The sequence below is a fragment of the Ammospiza caudacuta genome, chromosome 17 (genome assembly GCF_027887145.1).
Source record: "Ammospiza caudacuta isolate bAmmCau1 chromosome 17, bAmmCau1.pri, whole genome shotgun sequence".
NCBI lineage: Eukaryota > Metazoa > Chordata > Aves > Passeriformes > Passerellidae > Ammospiza > Ammospiza caudacuta.
In genome coordinates this window covers 2,082,824-2,095,149 of record NC_080609.1, presented here as the reverse complement: position 1 = coordinate 2,095,149, position 12,326 = coordinate 2,082,824, and the positions used below count along the sequence as shown (strand labels likewise).

At 55.6% G+C, this 12,326-nt stretch overlaps 2 protein-coding genes across 2 annotated transcripts in view; one reads left to right on the top strand and one right to left on the bottom strand.

Moving 5' to 3' along the window:
• TEDC2 (tubulin epsilon and delta complex 2) overlaps positions 1-12,326 on the bottom strand; it is a 36,288-nt gene that overhangs the window by 22,309 nt on the left and 1,653 nt on the right. The window lies entirely within an intron of this gene.
• Positions 1,504-12,326, top strand: part of LOC131565411 (ankyrin repeat and fibronectin type-III domain-containing protein 1-like) — a 248,395-nt gene continuing 237,572 nt past the window's right edge. The window contains exons 1-2 of the mRNA XM_058816278.1: positions 1,504-1,642; positions 5,918-6,034. The gene's annotated coding sequence lies outside the window, so the exon portion shown is untranslated. The remainder of the gene's footprint in view (positions 1,643-5,917; positions 6,035-12,326) is intronic.

Here is a 12,326-nt window from a genome sequence, read left to right as displayed (position 1 = left end):
TGTGGCTCTGCAGCCTGGCAGGTGGATGTGCACAAAATACCAATGGAAAGAACATGGAAATACAGGCAGTTTCCTGCCTGAATTTAACAGAGGTATATATAGTGTGTTCAGGAGTTAACACAGGGGGATATTATGTCCATAACCTCCCATGGTTTCCAGCCCACCCTGCACTGCCCATGCAGCTGGACATCACTGAGAAAACCCTACCTAGCCCCAGAGAACGGACAAAACCAATTTTTGGGCTGGCTGATGACTCTGCACAAAGAGGCCCTCCCTGCCTCTGCTTCCATCTGCATCTCTGTGCACAGGTCTGGGGCAACACAGCAGGAACAAGAGAGCAACCTGCAGCTGCTGTTGTTCTGCACTGCAGCACGGAGCTCAGGGCAGTGGGGGTGGCAGGGTCTGACATTGGGGCAGGTGATGGAGCTGAGCCCCATGACACTGGCACACGGGGATGTGTGCCATACCCAGGACACCGGGATGTGTGCCAACCCCATGGCACTGGGACACAGGGATGTGTGCCATACCCAGGACACCGGGATGTGTGTCATCCCCATGACACTGGCACAGGGATGTATGCCATCCCCATGACACTGGCACCCCAGCACACAGGGATGTGTGCCATCCCCACGACATTGGCACCCTAGCACACAGGGGTGCACAAAAGCACTTTCCCAAACCCATCGGAACTGTGTGCACTCGCTGCCCTCAGTGCATTCGGTGGTGTGCCAGGCTGGGTTGGGGCTATGGTGGGCTGGGGCTGCAGGTGCCCGCAGGCAGCTGGCACAGGGGAGCAGGGGCTGCAGGCTCCAGCTGGGAAGCACTCCCGGCTCCAGCTGCAGCACCAGTGGAACGCAGGACAAGCGGTGGAGGGGAAATGAAATGATCAGCAGGGAGGGAGGAAGGCAGCGCAGCGCCGGGAGGAGCAGCCACTCTCAAAGAGGAGTTGGTAGCGATGGCAAAGCACTGTGACTCCTTGATCCTCCGGTTTCTCTTAGGGCAGCAGGAATCCCCGAGCCATCAAAACGCGGGTGTGGCTCCCTGCTTTGCTGCGAGGGACCTCACCCGTGAGCTCCGGGAGCGGGGTGTGCGTCCTGCCTGCCGCCCGCAGCATCCTGCCGCTGTTCGCGAGCACTGAGAGTTTGCACGGTTTAAAATTAACATCCAGCCTGGGACGGCATTTCACTTTCTCCAGGCATCCTGCTCTAGCAGATGTCTCAGAGTCTGAGGTTAGAAGCACTTCAGAGCTAAGAAAAGCCCAGGACGATGTGCAGCGGGAGGGGCTGCCCCGAGCCCGTGCCCAGCGCGGTTCGGAGCAGCTCCAGCAGCCTCGGGGGGCTCTGCTGCTCCCTGCGCTCTTTGCCAGCGCTCCGATCAGTGATTTCAAACCGGTGTGGTTAAACTCGGGACGAACCGCACGGGAGCAGCGCCGCTGTCCCCCCGGGGCGGAACCCCCGGGACACCAACGGGCTCGGCCCGGGCAGCCCCATCCCGGGGCGGGGCGGGCTGGGCCGGGCCGGGCTCCGGGGCCGCCCCCAGCGCCGCTTCCTCCCCGCTCCGGCCGGGCCCGGTGCCCTCCGTGGCCGGGCGGGCGCTCCGGTCCGGCTGCGCCGCGGGACGGGCCCGAGGGACGGCGGAGCGAGTGAGCGGCTTCTCCCCTCTCCCCTCTTCTCCTCCCTTTCCCCTGCTCTCCTCCCTTCCTCGTGGTGCCCCCGCGGCTGTCGGGAGCGCGGGGCTCTGCTGCGGGAGCTCGGGAGTTGCAAAACATCTCCTGGCTTTGCAGCGCGTTTGAATTTTCTTTTTTTTTTCCTTTCCCCTTTCCCTCTTACACTTGGAGTAGCTAATTGGGTAGGAAAACACGAACTGCAGGGGTGGGATTACTTCATGCTCTTGCAATGCTGTTTTGCTGTTCGATTTCAGTGAATAGAGGCTGCCTGGCGGGGCTGCCCTGGAGCGCTGCTCTGCCGCCAGCGCCTTTTTCCTTAGCAGGTTTTCACTTTAAACGATTTCCTTGTCTCTGTTGCTGCCTTGGTTTCGGAGGATGTTTGCCCTTTTGGACCGCACTAATCCCGGTCCATGGTGTGTGCCCAGAGGCTTCCTCGTCTGGCAGGTTAATTCCTGCACCATTGCTCCTTTGGTTTCGAGGTTTCCGTAGAATATGTGATTTCCAGGGAAGTGGCGATGCTGGCAGCGGGCTGTTTACTCCCAGCCTGCTGGCTGCTGTCCTGGCTCCTGCAGCCATGGATTGTCACTCTGTGGAGCAGCCTCGGTTTTTCTCCTCTGCTGGATTTCTTCAGGTTTGTCTGAGAATGGGGGAACAGGGAAATTTCTCGTGCAGGTGACATTGAAGTTCAGCCAACCAAACCAGCAGAAATTGCTTCCCTGAGAATACAGTATGTGCAGACGTGCTCCCTGAGCAGTTGGTTCTTCAATACGAGCAACAAGTTGTGTGTGTTTTATAGAAATAAACACAGAGCAGGCAAGTGCTGGGCATTGATTCCTGAGGCCTGGAGTCAGCAGGATGCTTCAACGTGGGGATGAGCAAGTTGGAGTTGGTCCTTGGGTTGGCTGGATGCATGTTTACACCAGTGAAACATCTGCAAGTGAAGGACCAGTTTGTGTTTGTGTCATGCTCAGCTTTCTGTTTATTCCCCTCCAAAAGGGGATGGTGCAGTGTGGTGCTCAGGAACTCGCTTTTCCTTCTTACCTTCTTCCTAAGGACACTGGTTTTGCTCTCAACTGGCAATTCCAGCAGTGAAATGAGGAGAGGGCAATTTATCTTCCTTTTTTATCATAAATGTTTTACCTTTAAAACAGCAACCTCAAAAATATTTAAACCCAGGGAAATTTGCTTTGTGCTTCTTAAGCCTGGGCTGTCTCCAATGGTATCATGCTCTGGGGTTGGCTGTTCTGCTTTATTTCCCTGAATTAATTTTATTGTGGCACTGAGAACTCCCATGTGGTCCCTGGAAATTATCCTGCATTTTGAGAAGTTCAGAACTTGCTGAATAATAGTGTTTTCTTCCCTGAAATACAGGTGGGAAAATTCCTATCCCAGCCTGTCCCCAGGTACATGAAAGTTGACTTTTACAGCTTTCACCTCAGCAAAGCTGGGCTTCATTGATAAGTCTTTTTTATTTCTCATAATGTTGGACTAATTAATTAGATGAGTAGAGATCTTCCTGCTCCCCTTCTTCTAAGTGAAAAACCACATCTGTTTTTATGCTGACAACAGTTGTTTAAATGGTTCCCGGCCCAGGGAACCTGCAGTCCATTCCTGTTTGCACCCTGGAGCTGTGTCAGTCTCAGATGGCCTTTCCCAGTGCAGGGAAGGCAATGCCATTGCTGAGGTGTTCCCCAGAGAGGCAGAGCCCTGCAGAGGGGTTGATGGCTCCTGGTGTCTCATTCTGGGGAACAGCCTCACTGGGATGAGGCATCTCCATCCTTGTGCAGTACCAGCAGCTACCCCAGCTTTCTGCACTGACACCTGCTGTGATGTGCATGGGCAGCTTGGGGTGTTCACCTGGAAGAGAACTCAGTGCCAGTGTCCTGTGTGCTCCTCCAGGATGATAACAGTGATGAGAAAAGGGTCAGATGTTCTGTCCAGCACGAGGTCATTATGGCAATGGGAATGCCAATTACCTCCCACGAGTCATAACTCAAGAGCAAACACTCCTCTTGTCATCTCTAAGAGGGCACATGATCACCATCTGCACGGAGCTCAGCTGCAGAAATCCCCATCCCTGCCATGCATGTGCAGCAGTGCAGCACTGGGAATGGCACAGGAGCAGAGCCTGTGTCTGGGGTGCCTGGGGAGCCCAGGCTGTGTCTGGAGCCAGAGCTGCAGGGCAGGGCGCTGGTGGGGAGCTGAGCCAGTGCAGCCAGGTGCCCTGTGTGTCCTGCTCCTGGCTCTGGGAGCTGGCAGGGACAGGGGGCAGCCCTGGGGCACTGCTGGCAGGGCCTGGCTGCCCTCAGGTGCAGCTGCTCCCTGTGGGGCTGCTTCTGTCCCAAAAGGAGAAATGAGTGTTGGCAGCTTCCCCATCTCCAGGATGGCAGAGAGGGCCAGAGCTGTGCTCAGCTTGGCCTGGAGTTTGCAGCCTGCATCCTCTCCAGGCTGGGCTGGCACTCCCCTCCCAGCTCGCTTCAGGTGTTTCCAGCTCTGAAGTTGGGATGTTAAATGACATCTTAGTGCTGAGCTGTGGCAGGTGAGGGATGCTGTGTCCTGCTGAGGCTCTGTGGAGTGTCACAGCCTGTTTGCTGCAGCCCTAAGGCAGGAAGGGACAAGTGCCAGCCCCTGTGGCTCCTGGCCCTGCATTCCTGTATTCAGTGCCTGTCCTGCTCAGCTGCAGGAGTCTCTCCCTCACCTGTGAGACACTTGGCCTGTGTCTCACTGGGCCAGAATGAGAGCATGGGGACCAAATCCTGCCTTGGCTGGCACTGCTTGGGTTTTTTTTGGGATGCAGAAAGGTGTGAGGAACGACCACAGAGCTGGAGGGTGGACTCAGCAGGGGAACAGCAGTGCCATTTCAGTGACTCTGAATTGTCCTGGGCAGAGTTATGGCTGGGTTGGATGCTGAAGCTCAGGTGGAATGAGTTTCTGTGGTCTCTGCTCCCCTTCAGCTGCTGGGTGGGAGAGGATCCTGTGTGGCTCTGCCCCTCAGGCTCCCTTGCTCCTCTCCCTTTTGGAGGGAAGTGTTGGCAGCTCTGGGAGCTCTGCTGCCACCCCAGTGCCTTCACACCTTGTGATTGCACCCGTGCTTTGCTCAGCCACGTGTTGTCCCTAAGGACAAAGGGACAGATGTTGCTGGCTGGGGTCCCCTCATGGGTGACCTCTCTCCAATGAAAGCCAATGCAAGAGCACAGGTACTTGCTCTTTTTTTCCTTTGGGAGTGAGGGTCCTCTCTGCTGAGACCTCCTGCACAAGCAGGGGAGGTTGTACCACCAAAAGTCTGCTTGGGTCCCCTCCAAAGCAGTGGCTGCAGTTTGGTGGCTGTGGTGGCACTGCCACTGGTGCTGGCAGCCTGGCCAGGCAGGGCTGGCACAGCTGGCTCTAGGTGGAGTGTTTGCACCGGGGAGCCCAGGCTGGCAGCAGCTTTAATAGGAAGTTACTTTTTGTGATAAATTGATGGCTTCATTTTTTGACCTTTCAAAGCTTTTCATGCATTAGCTACATGTAGGAAATGTAATTTTCCATGCTGAGAAACCAGCTCTGAAGCAGAATGACTGATGTGATTTTTTTTTTTTTTTTGCATGTCTGGCAGACCAAATTTAGTGTGAAACAAGGCTCAGGTCCTGGGCTGAGCTCCTCTGCCTCAAAGATTTGGTGCCTGCATGAGGGAGTTAAAAAGGGAAGCAGGGAGAATTTGGTAGAATTGTTTTCTTTTGATGGCTTGGAAGCTCCTGGAGAGACACCAAAGTACAAGGGCTTCCAGACTTACACAGGGATTTCAGTGACTTAAAAGTGACTTGAAGGGAAAAAAGAAATGCTAAAATGAGGGAGGCTGAGAACTGCTTGGTCTTGTGCAGGGCTGCTGTGATGCTGTTCCCACTGGTGGTGGCAATGGGGTCTGGTCCTGCTGTGTGAGCACGTTCTGGCACCTCCAGTGCTGCTCTGCCTGCATTGAGGCAGCTGCCTCTGAGCTGCCATCTCTCCCCTTGCTGTTCCTCCACCTTGCCAGGGATGTAGTGCTGGGTTGTCCCTGTTCTGGGTGCTTTGGGATTAGCATTTGTAAGCCTTCTTCCAAAAGAGAGGCAGAAACCTACTTGTCTCAAGAACTTGCCCATTTCCCCCTTGGTTGTAGAATGTTCAGGTGAATGTTCTTGGTGTGCCTGCACATCACCCTGGTGCCAGTATCCAGCCTGGTTCTGGGCGTGTGTAACCAGTCTAACACCCAGCTTTGGTTGTGTTTCTTTACAGGAGGCACCTGGGGACATCACTCGGAGGTGCTCTGTGCCCATGTCTGCAGCACAGAGCTGGCAGAGGGTGACTTTGCCTCTCAGAGCATCCGAGTGACACCGTGACAGCCTGCAAGTGGTAAGAGTGGGGCAGGGCAGCTGCCTGTCCTGCTTTTAGTGTTTCATGGAGTGCTGAGAATGTGTGAGCTGCATAAGAAGCCCAGAAGTCCCTGGGATGTGAGCTCAGGTGAAGCTCCCCCTGCCATACAGTGCTGTGCTCAGTGGGAGCAGAGCAGTTGCCCTCTGGCTGTGATTGATCTCCTTAGATCGAATCTCTGCTGTTTTGTTGCACAAACATCCCTTTCTAAAGTGCAGAGGGGTGAGTGGACTAATCCATTCTTTAAATGCATTTAACCCGTGTGTGAGCCTTGGCTGGGAACTGTAAAGCAATGGCCACAAACCCCTCACCTGTCAGCAGGTGCAGGCAGCACTGCTGGTGCAGCCCTGCAAGGCCAGGGGGGTTCAGCTGCTGAACTCCAGACAAGCCTGTGGGGACCTCAGAGAGCATCATCTCCTTTTGTGCTGGGCTTTTCCTTATCTTTGAGATGGGGAGAAGTGATTTCCCAGCCCTGGTCCAAAGCAGAGCTGTAAGATCTTGTTAATTAGTGATTAGTGATTAGCAAGTGCCCTGAGGCTTTTGGCTGCAGGGCAGGGGAAAGGCAGGCTGGGGGATGGGGTGTTATGGGCAGCCCTATCTTGAGGTTTTGTTGTCCCTGCTGCTCCAAGTGTAGGGGAAATCTCACTTGGCCTTGGAGTGGGAGCTGTGTGGTGCCTGGGCTGCTGACTCTGTGACAGGGGTGGGTTCAATCAGGCCCTGACTGCAGGTGATTCTGAGTGAGAAGTGTTTCAGCCCTTCCAATCTGCCTCCTGCTGCCTGCTGGGATCCCAGCCCCTCCAGGAGCAGCAGGATCCCTGTCCCGGCCCTCAGGGCATTGGCAGGGGCTGCTCCCTCTGCTGAACCTGGCAGATCCCAGCTTCTCTTGTTGCCATCAGGAGAGATGCCCTTGCTGGGGCAGCTTGCTCTGAAGCTGGTACATGCTCAACGTCCCTGGTGTGTCTGTAAGTGCACAAAGGATGAAGGGGAAAGCAGAATTTGCAAAGGTGGCTCTTCATGGAAGTTCTTGGGAAGGATCTTTGTTGGTGTGCCTTGTGCAGGACATCAGACTGGCTGGAGGGCAGCTGGAGCTCTGTGTAGTGGCTAATGCCTTGTAAGAGAGGAGCTGTGAGAGCTTTAAGGAGCTGCTGGTCAGCTCCACACGCAGGGAGGTTAATAACTGCTGTGGAATGTGTCCGTCTGTGTGACCCTCACGATGAGTTTGGATGCCCAGAGTTGTTCTCCGCCTTCACAAGGACGAGATGAGAGGTGCAGGTTTGTGATGCAGGAGGAGCAAAGCTGCTGTGCAGGTCTGGCTGGGATGCAGCAGCTTTGAAGAGGCAGGGAGGGCAGGGCTGCCCCCACACCGGCCCTGCTCCTCGGTTTATCGTTCCTGGCTGCAGGGTGATGCTTCTCCAAGCTCTCAATCCAGATTGCTTCCCAGCGAGCAGCCTCTGCATATGCGGGTGTTGGCTTGGGTCTCCTCCTATGCAAATGAGTTTATAGGAATGCACTAAGCTCCTTTACAAAACAGCTTGAGCGCTAATGAAAGACATCGCTGTGTAAGGGAGAAATATTGTTAGCCCATTGCTACCATCGTTAGCGAGGTCACAGCATTGCCTTGCAACAAAATTAGTTTGTTTTGCTGTAATCAGTTTTAGTAGCTAGAGTGCTCAATAATTACTCATGTCCCTGTGAAAGGGATGGGACAGCATGACTGGAGCTGCTGGCAGACTGCTCTGACTCTGAAATGAATTGTGCAGATGATTTTTGAGAGGGCATCTCTCCAGCTGCACAGTGCCCCTGGAGTGCTGCTGGCAGAGCCCAGCTTCAGCCAGGAGCAGTCATGGTCCATGGCATGGCTCCTGTGGGAAGAGTGGCTGCAGGGGGATTCAGAGAGGCTTTAGCAGCAGGAACATCTTTGGACTCTGCTGTTGTCTTCGTGTTTATGATTCTATTTGACTTACAGCATGTAAATGTCTCTCTGAGCTATTCTTTTCTCTAGTCTATGTAAATTTTCAAGACCCTAGGAGCTCTCAAACACAGCTGCTCTGTAAACCAGAAGATTCGCTCCTGGGTATTTGCACCTCTAGAATATTCTCTTCATTTTTTGTTTTGTGTTTCCTGATGTCATTGGTGTGTTCCTGAACAGACAGCCTGTGGCCACCAGGGTGGGTGGCCAGGGTGCTGAGAGCCCCTGCAGTGGTGGTGCCCAGGCTCAGGGGCAATGGCTGTCAGCAGGCCATGCCTTCCCTTGCAGGTGGATGGTTCTGCATGTGCAGCTGCTGCCCAGCAAGAGCAGGGCTGTGCTGATGGAGACCCTCTCCTGTGCCTCCCTCAGGGTGGGCTGTGCCCCCCCAGGACCTGCTGTGCCCCCCCAGGACCTGCTGTGCCCCCCCAGGACCTGCTGTGCCCTCGGTCTCTCTCCAGTCCTGTACCTGTGAGCTGAGTCTGAGTGCAGCTTCTGATCCAAACCCAGGCTGAGCTCAGCCATCCCAGCCACGCTGGAGGTGAAAGGTTCTTTGGTTCTCTCCAGCCTCTGCCTGCAGCTCCCTGGGGGTGCAGTGCAGGGACAGCAGAGCTGCAGCATCACAGGGCTGGAGCAGGGGATGGCTCTTGCTGGCACCGTGGCCTCCTCTGGCTGTGCTGTCCCTTGTCCCTGATGGGTCCTCGCAGGAACCTGGGTCAGCTCATGGTGCCACAGCTCAGCAGCTTCTTTGAGGTGGTTCATTCCTGCTAAAGGACACGTTGATGCTGGAGCCCCCACCTTTCCCTCCCCTTATTGCTGACTTCAGGGAAAATGGTGTTAATCTTTGCTACACTTTCCATTTCCTTCCTGGTGTTTTCTTGTGGCTCAGCCCAGCTGTGTTTTCTGCCCTGAAGCTGAGGGAGCTCTGCTGGGCAGGGACACTCTGGAGGGGTGCCAGGAGTGCTGGAGCTGGGCAGTCTGAGGGATGGATCTCTGCACCTCAGGGTTTGCCTGGCCATGGCCAGCCCAGTGTCACTGTCAGGAATTCACAGGGACCTGCTGGGGCTGCTGCTCCATCAGTGTCCCCACACCTGTGGGGCTGCAGCCAAGGCTGCTCAAGGCCTTCATGTCCCTCAGCAGTCCTTCCTCATGGGCAGTGAGGCCCAGCAGGTGTCTCTTTGTGCTGTCCCCTCTCTCCTGTGTCAGGGAGCTGTCACCAGTGCTCCCAGATGCCTCCTGAGTCCCACTGTGCTGCTCCTCCAGCACACATTTGGGTGAGGATCAGGGTCTGCCAACACAGGACCTCTGCCATTTGCCAGAATGTCTCAACTGCTGTGCCCTGAGCAGGTGCTCTATTGACACCCCCACAATGTCACCTGTGTCTGTCTGTCCCCCAGCCCTGAGCTCTCCTCAGGCACAGCCCCATGGGCCCTGAGCAGCTCTTCCCTGCTGACCCATGGAGCCCACGTGGGTTCCATCCATGGCAGCACCTGGTCCCTGGGCTGTCCCACGGTGTCCTGGGGAGGTGCAGCCTCAGCCCTGTCCCCAGCCCTGTCCCCAGCCCAGCCCCAGCCCTGTCCCCGTTCCTGTCCCCAGCCCAGCCCCAGCCCTGTCCCCGTTCCTGTCCCCAGCCCTGTCCCCAGCCCCAGCCCCAGCCCTGTCCCCATTCCTGTGCCCAGCCCCTTTCCTGTCCCCTTTCCTGTCCCCTTTCCTGTCCCCAGCCCTGTCCCCAGCCCTGTCCCCGTTCCTGTCCCCAGCCCTGTCCCCAGCCCCAGCCCTGTCCCCTTTCCTGTCCCCAGCCCAGCCCCAGGCACCACCCCGTGCCGTGCACCAGCTGCACCGCGGGCCTCTCTCTTAATCTGTTTTGAATTTCCCACATTTTAATTCCATTGAATGCCTTAATTCCTCTGTCGTGGAACAAGGAGAGCTCTGTCCAGAAAGGCTCTGTTGGAGATGTGTATTTTGGCAATTCTAAAAATACACCTCGCTCACCCAGGCTGGTGCAGGGTAGCCATGGCAACGTGGCTCCAGGAGCAGGGTTAAAAACAATTGCACCAATTAAGGGAGAAACGGAGCTGTTCAAAATTATCAAACCTAAAAATTTAGAAAATATGAAGTCACAAGCACCATGTGTGATGCTGATGTTTTGGGTTGATTCAAACTGTGCCCCTTCTGCTCTTAAGGAGCATTCCAAGTGCTGATGGAGCTGGGGATGCTCACCTGGAGAGGAGAAGCTCCAGGGACACCTCAGAGCCCCTGCCAGGGCCTGAAGGGGCTCCAGGAGAGCTGCAGAGGGACTGGGGACAAGGGATGGAGGGACAGGACACAGGGAATGGCTCCCACTGCCAGAGGGCAGGGATGGATGGGATATTGGGAATTGGGAATTGTTCCCTGTGAGGGTGGGCAGGCCCTGGCACAGGGTGCCCAGAGCAGCTGTGGCTGCCCCTGCATCCCTGGCAGTGCCCAAGGCCAGGCTGGGCAGGGCTGGGAGCAGCCTGGGACAGTGGGAGGTGTCCCTGCCATGGCAGGGGTGGGATGGGATGGTCCTAAAGGTCCCTTCCCACCATTCCATGGCTCTGTGAGGGATAGCAGCCTGCCTGAATCATGGGGAGTGCTTTGAGGACAAAAGCATGATCTCAAGAACAGTTTTGGCCTGTGAGAGGGCAGGTGGATGTTACAGTTTGTGTGCTGAGCTGAAGTCCCTCCAAATCAATGGAGATACTCTTGCTGATAGATTATTTTAGGGCTGGGAGCACAGGCTTGGTAAAAGCGACCAGATGAGTCCGAAAGCAATGTGCTATTGTTTTTAAACTAGGTCTGCCTTAATTGTACTTGCTGGGCCCTGGCCACATCCAGAGGAACCCTCAGGAATGTCACCAGTGTGCTGGGGATGGTGCTGGGGAGTGTCTGTCTAGTGGAGCTGGCTGAGCAACGTGGTGCTTCAAAAAGCTTTAAATACAATTATTTCAAGCACCTTTTTTTTTTTTTTTTTGGCTGTGCCTCACAGAAAAACAGAATGAAACTATCTCTTTCCAAAATATTTCCAGGTTTTTGTTGATGTTGCAGGCATTTTCCTTCCTTGGCTGATTGTGCTTCGCCACCTTGGCATGCTGATGCCATCCCGTGTTTTTTGGGGGATGGACAGAGCAGTTTGGGTGCAAATGTGCCTCTGCCTGATCCTCAGAGAAGTTCCTAAGCTCAGGGCAGAGAGTGCTGATGCCACTGCTCCCTGTTCTTGGGCTTGACCCTGAGCTGGTGAGGATCCTGCCCTGCCTGTTCTCCCCAGCTTGGCTCTGCATCAGCCCCACTGACCCTGAGGAGCCTCTGGGGGTTTCTTGTTGTGAGTGGGAGCCCTGGAGAGGAGGGATCCCTGTCCCTGGCTGGTTTGGCTGTCCTGCAGCACACAGGCAGGCTGGAGGCTAAGGGCAGCCTGAGGGAGGTGATGTGAGGCAGAGGAAGGAAGCGGGGGCGTGCAGCTGCGTGGGGAGGATGCTGGAAAGCAGCGCCGGGGTCTCCTGGGACAATTTAGGTGAAGGAAGCTGCGATGAAGTCACTGCTTTGCTTGGCTTGGTGGTGGCAGGAGGTGTCCTCAGGGGTGAGCAGTTCAGGCTGAAGGGGGTGAAAAGCCAAGGGCACACATGCTGAGTGCAGGGCACCCTCCCTGGGCTGGCAGTGCCCACGTGGGGAGGTCAGTGCTTCACAGAACCACACACTGCTCTGGGCTGGCATGGACCCTAAATGCCATCTCATTCTAAATTCTAAAATCTACCTTCTGTGGGCACCTGTAACACAGCTGCCACAGAGAGGGACCTCTGGTTTCCAGGCTCTGGTCCTTCCCTCTCTCCCTGGGTGTGAGTGGAAGCAGCTGTGTCCTGTGAGCACAGGCTGTGCTGCTGCTGTGGGTCCCAGTGGGGGTCAGGCCCAGGGAAGGCAGGCCTGGGTGTCCCCTGGCTCCTGGGGGACATTCAGGGCTGGCATTGACCCAGGTGGGTGCAGCCTCTGTGACCCTGCAGCAATTCCTGCCACTTGCAGAGAAGCTTCAGGTAGAACAGGAATTGGAGCCTTTTAAGAAGATTTAGGCAAATTTGAAAAATTTTAGGGTGGATGTCTTTAACTCCTTTGAATTATGGTTTGCATCAATTTGGGTTAATGGAGCAGGAGGGCATCCCACAGTGTTGTTTTTGCATAGGTGAGAGCAGAAGTGTGCATGGAGCTGTTGTGGGAGCTGGGCCAGGCTGGGGAGGAGGCAGAGCCCGTGGGGGAAGGCTGGAGCAGGGCTGGTGGTGAAGCTGGAGGCACCAATGGTGC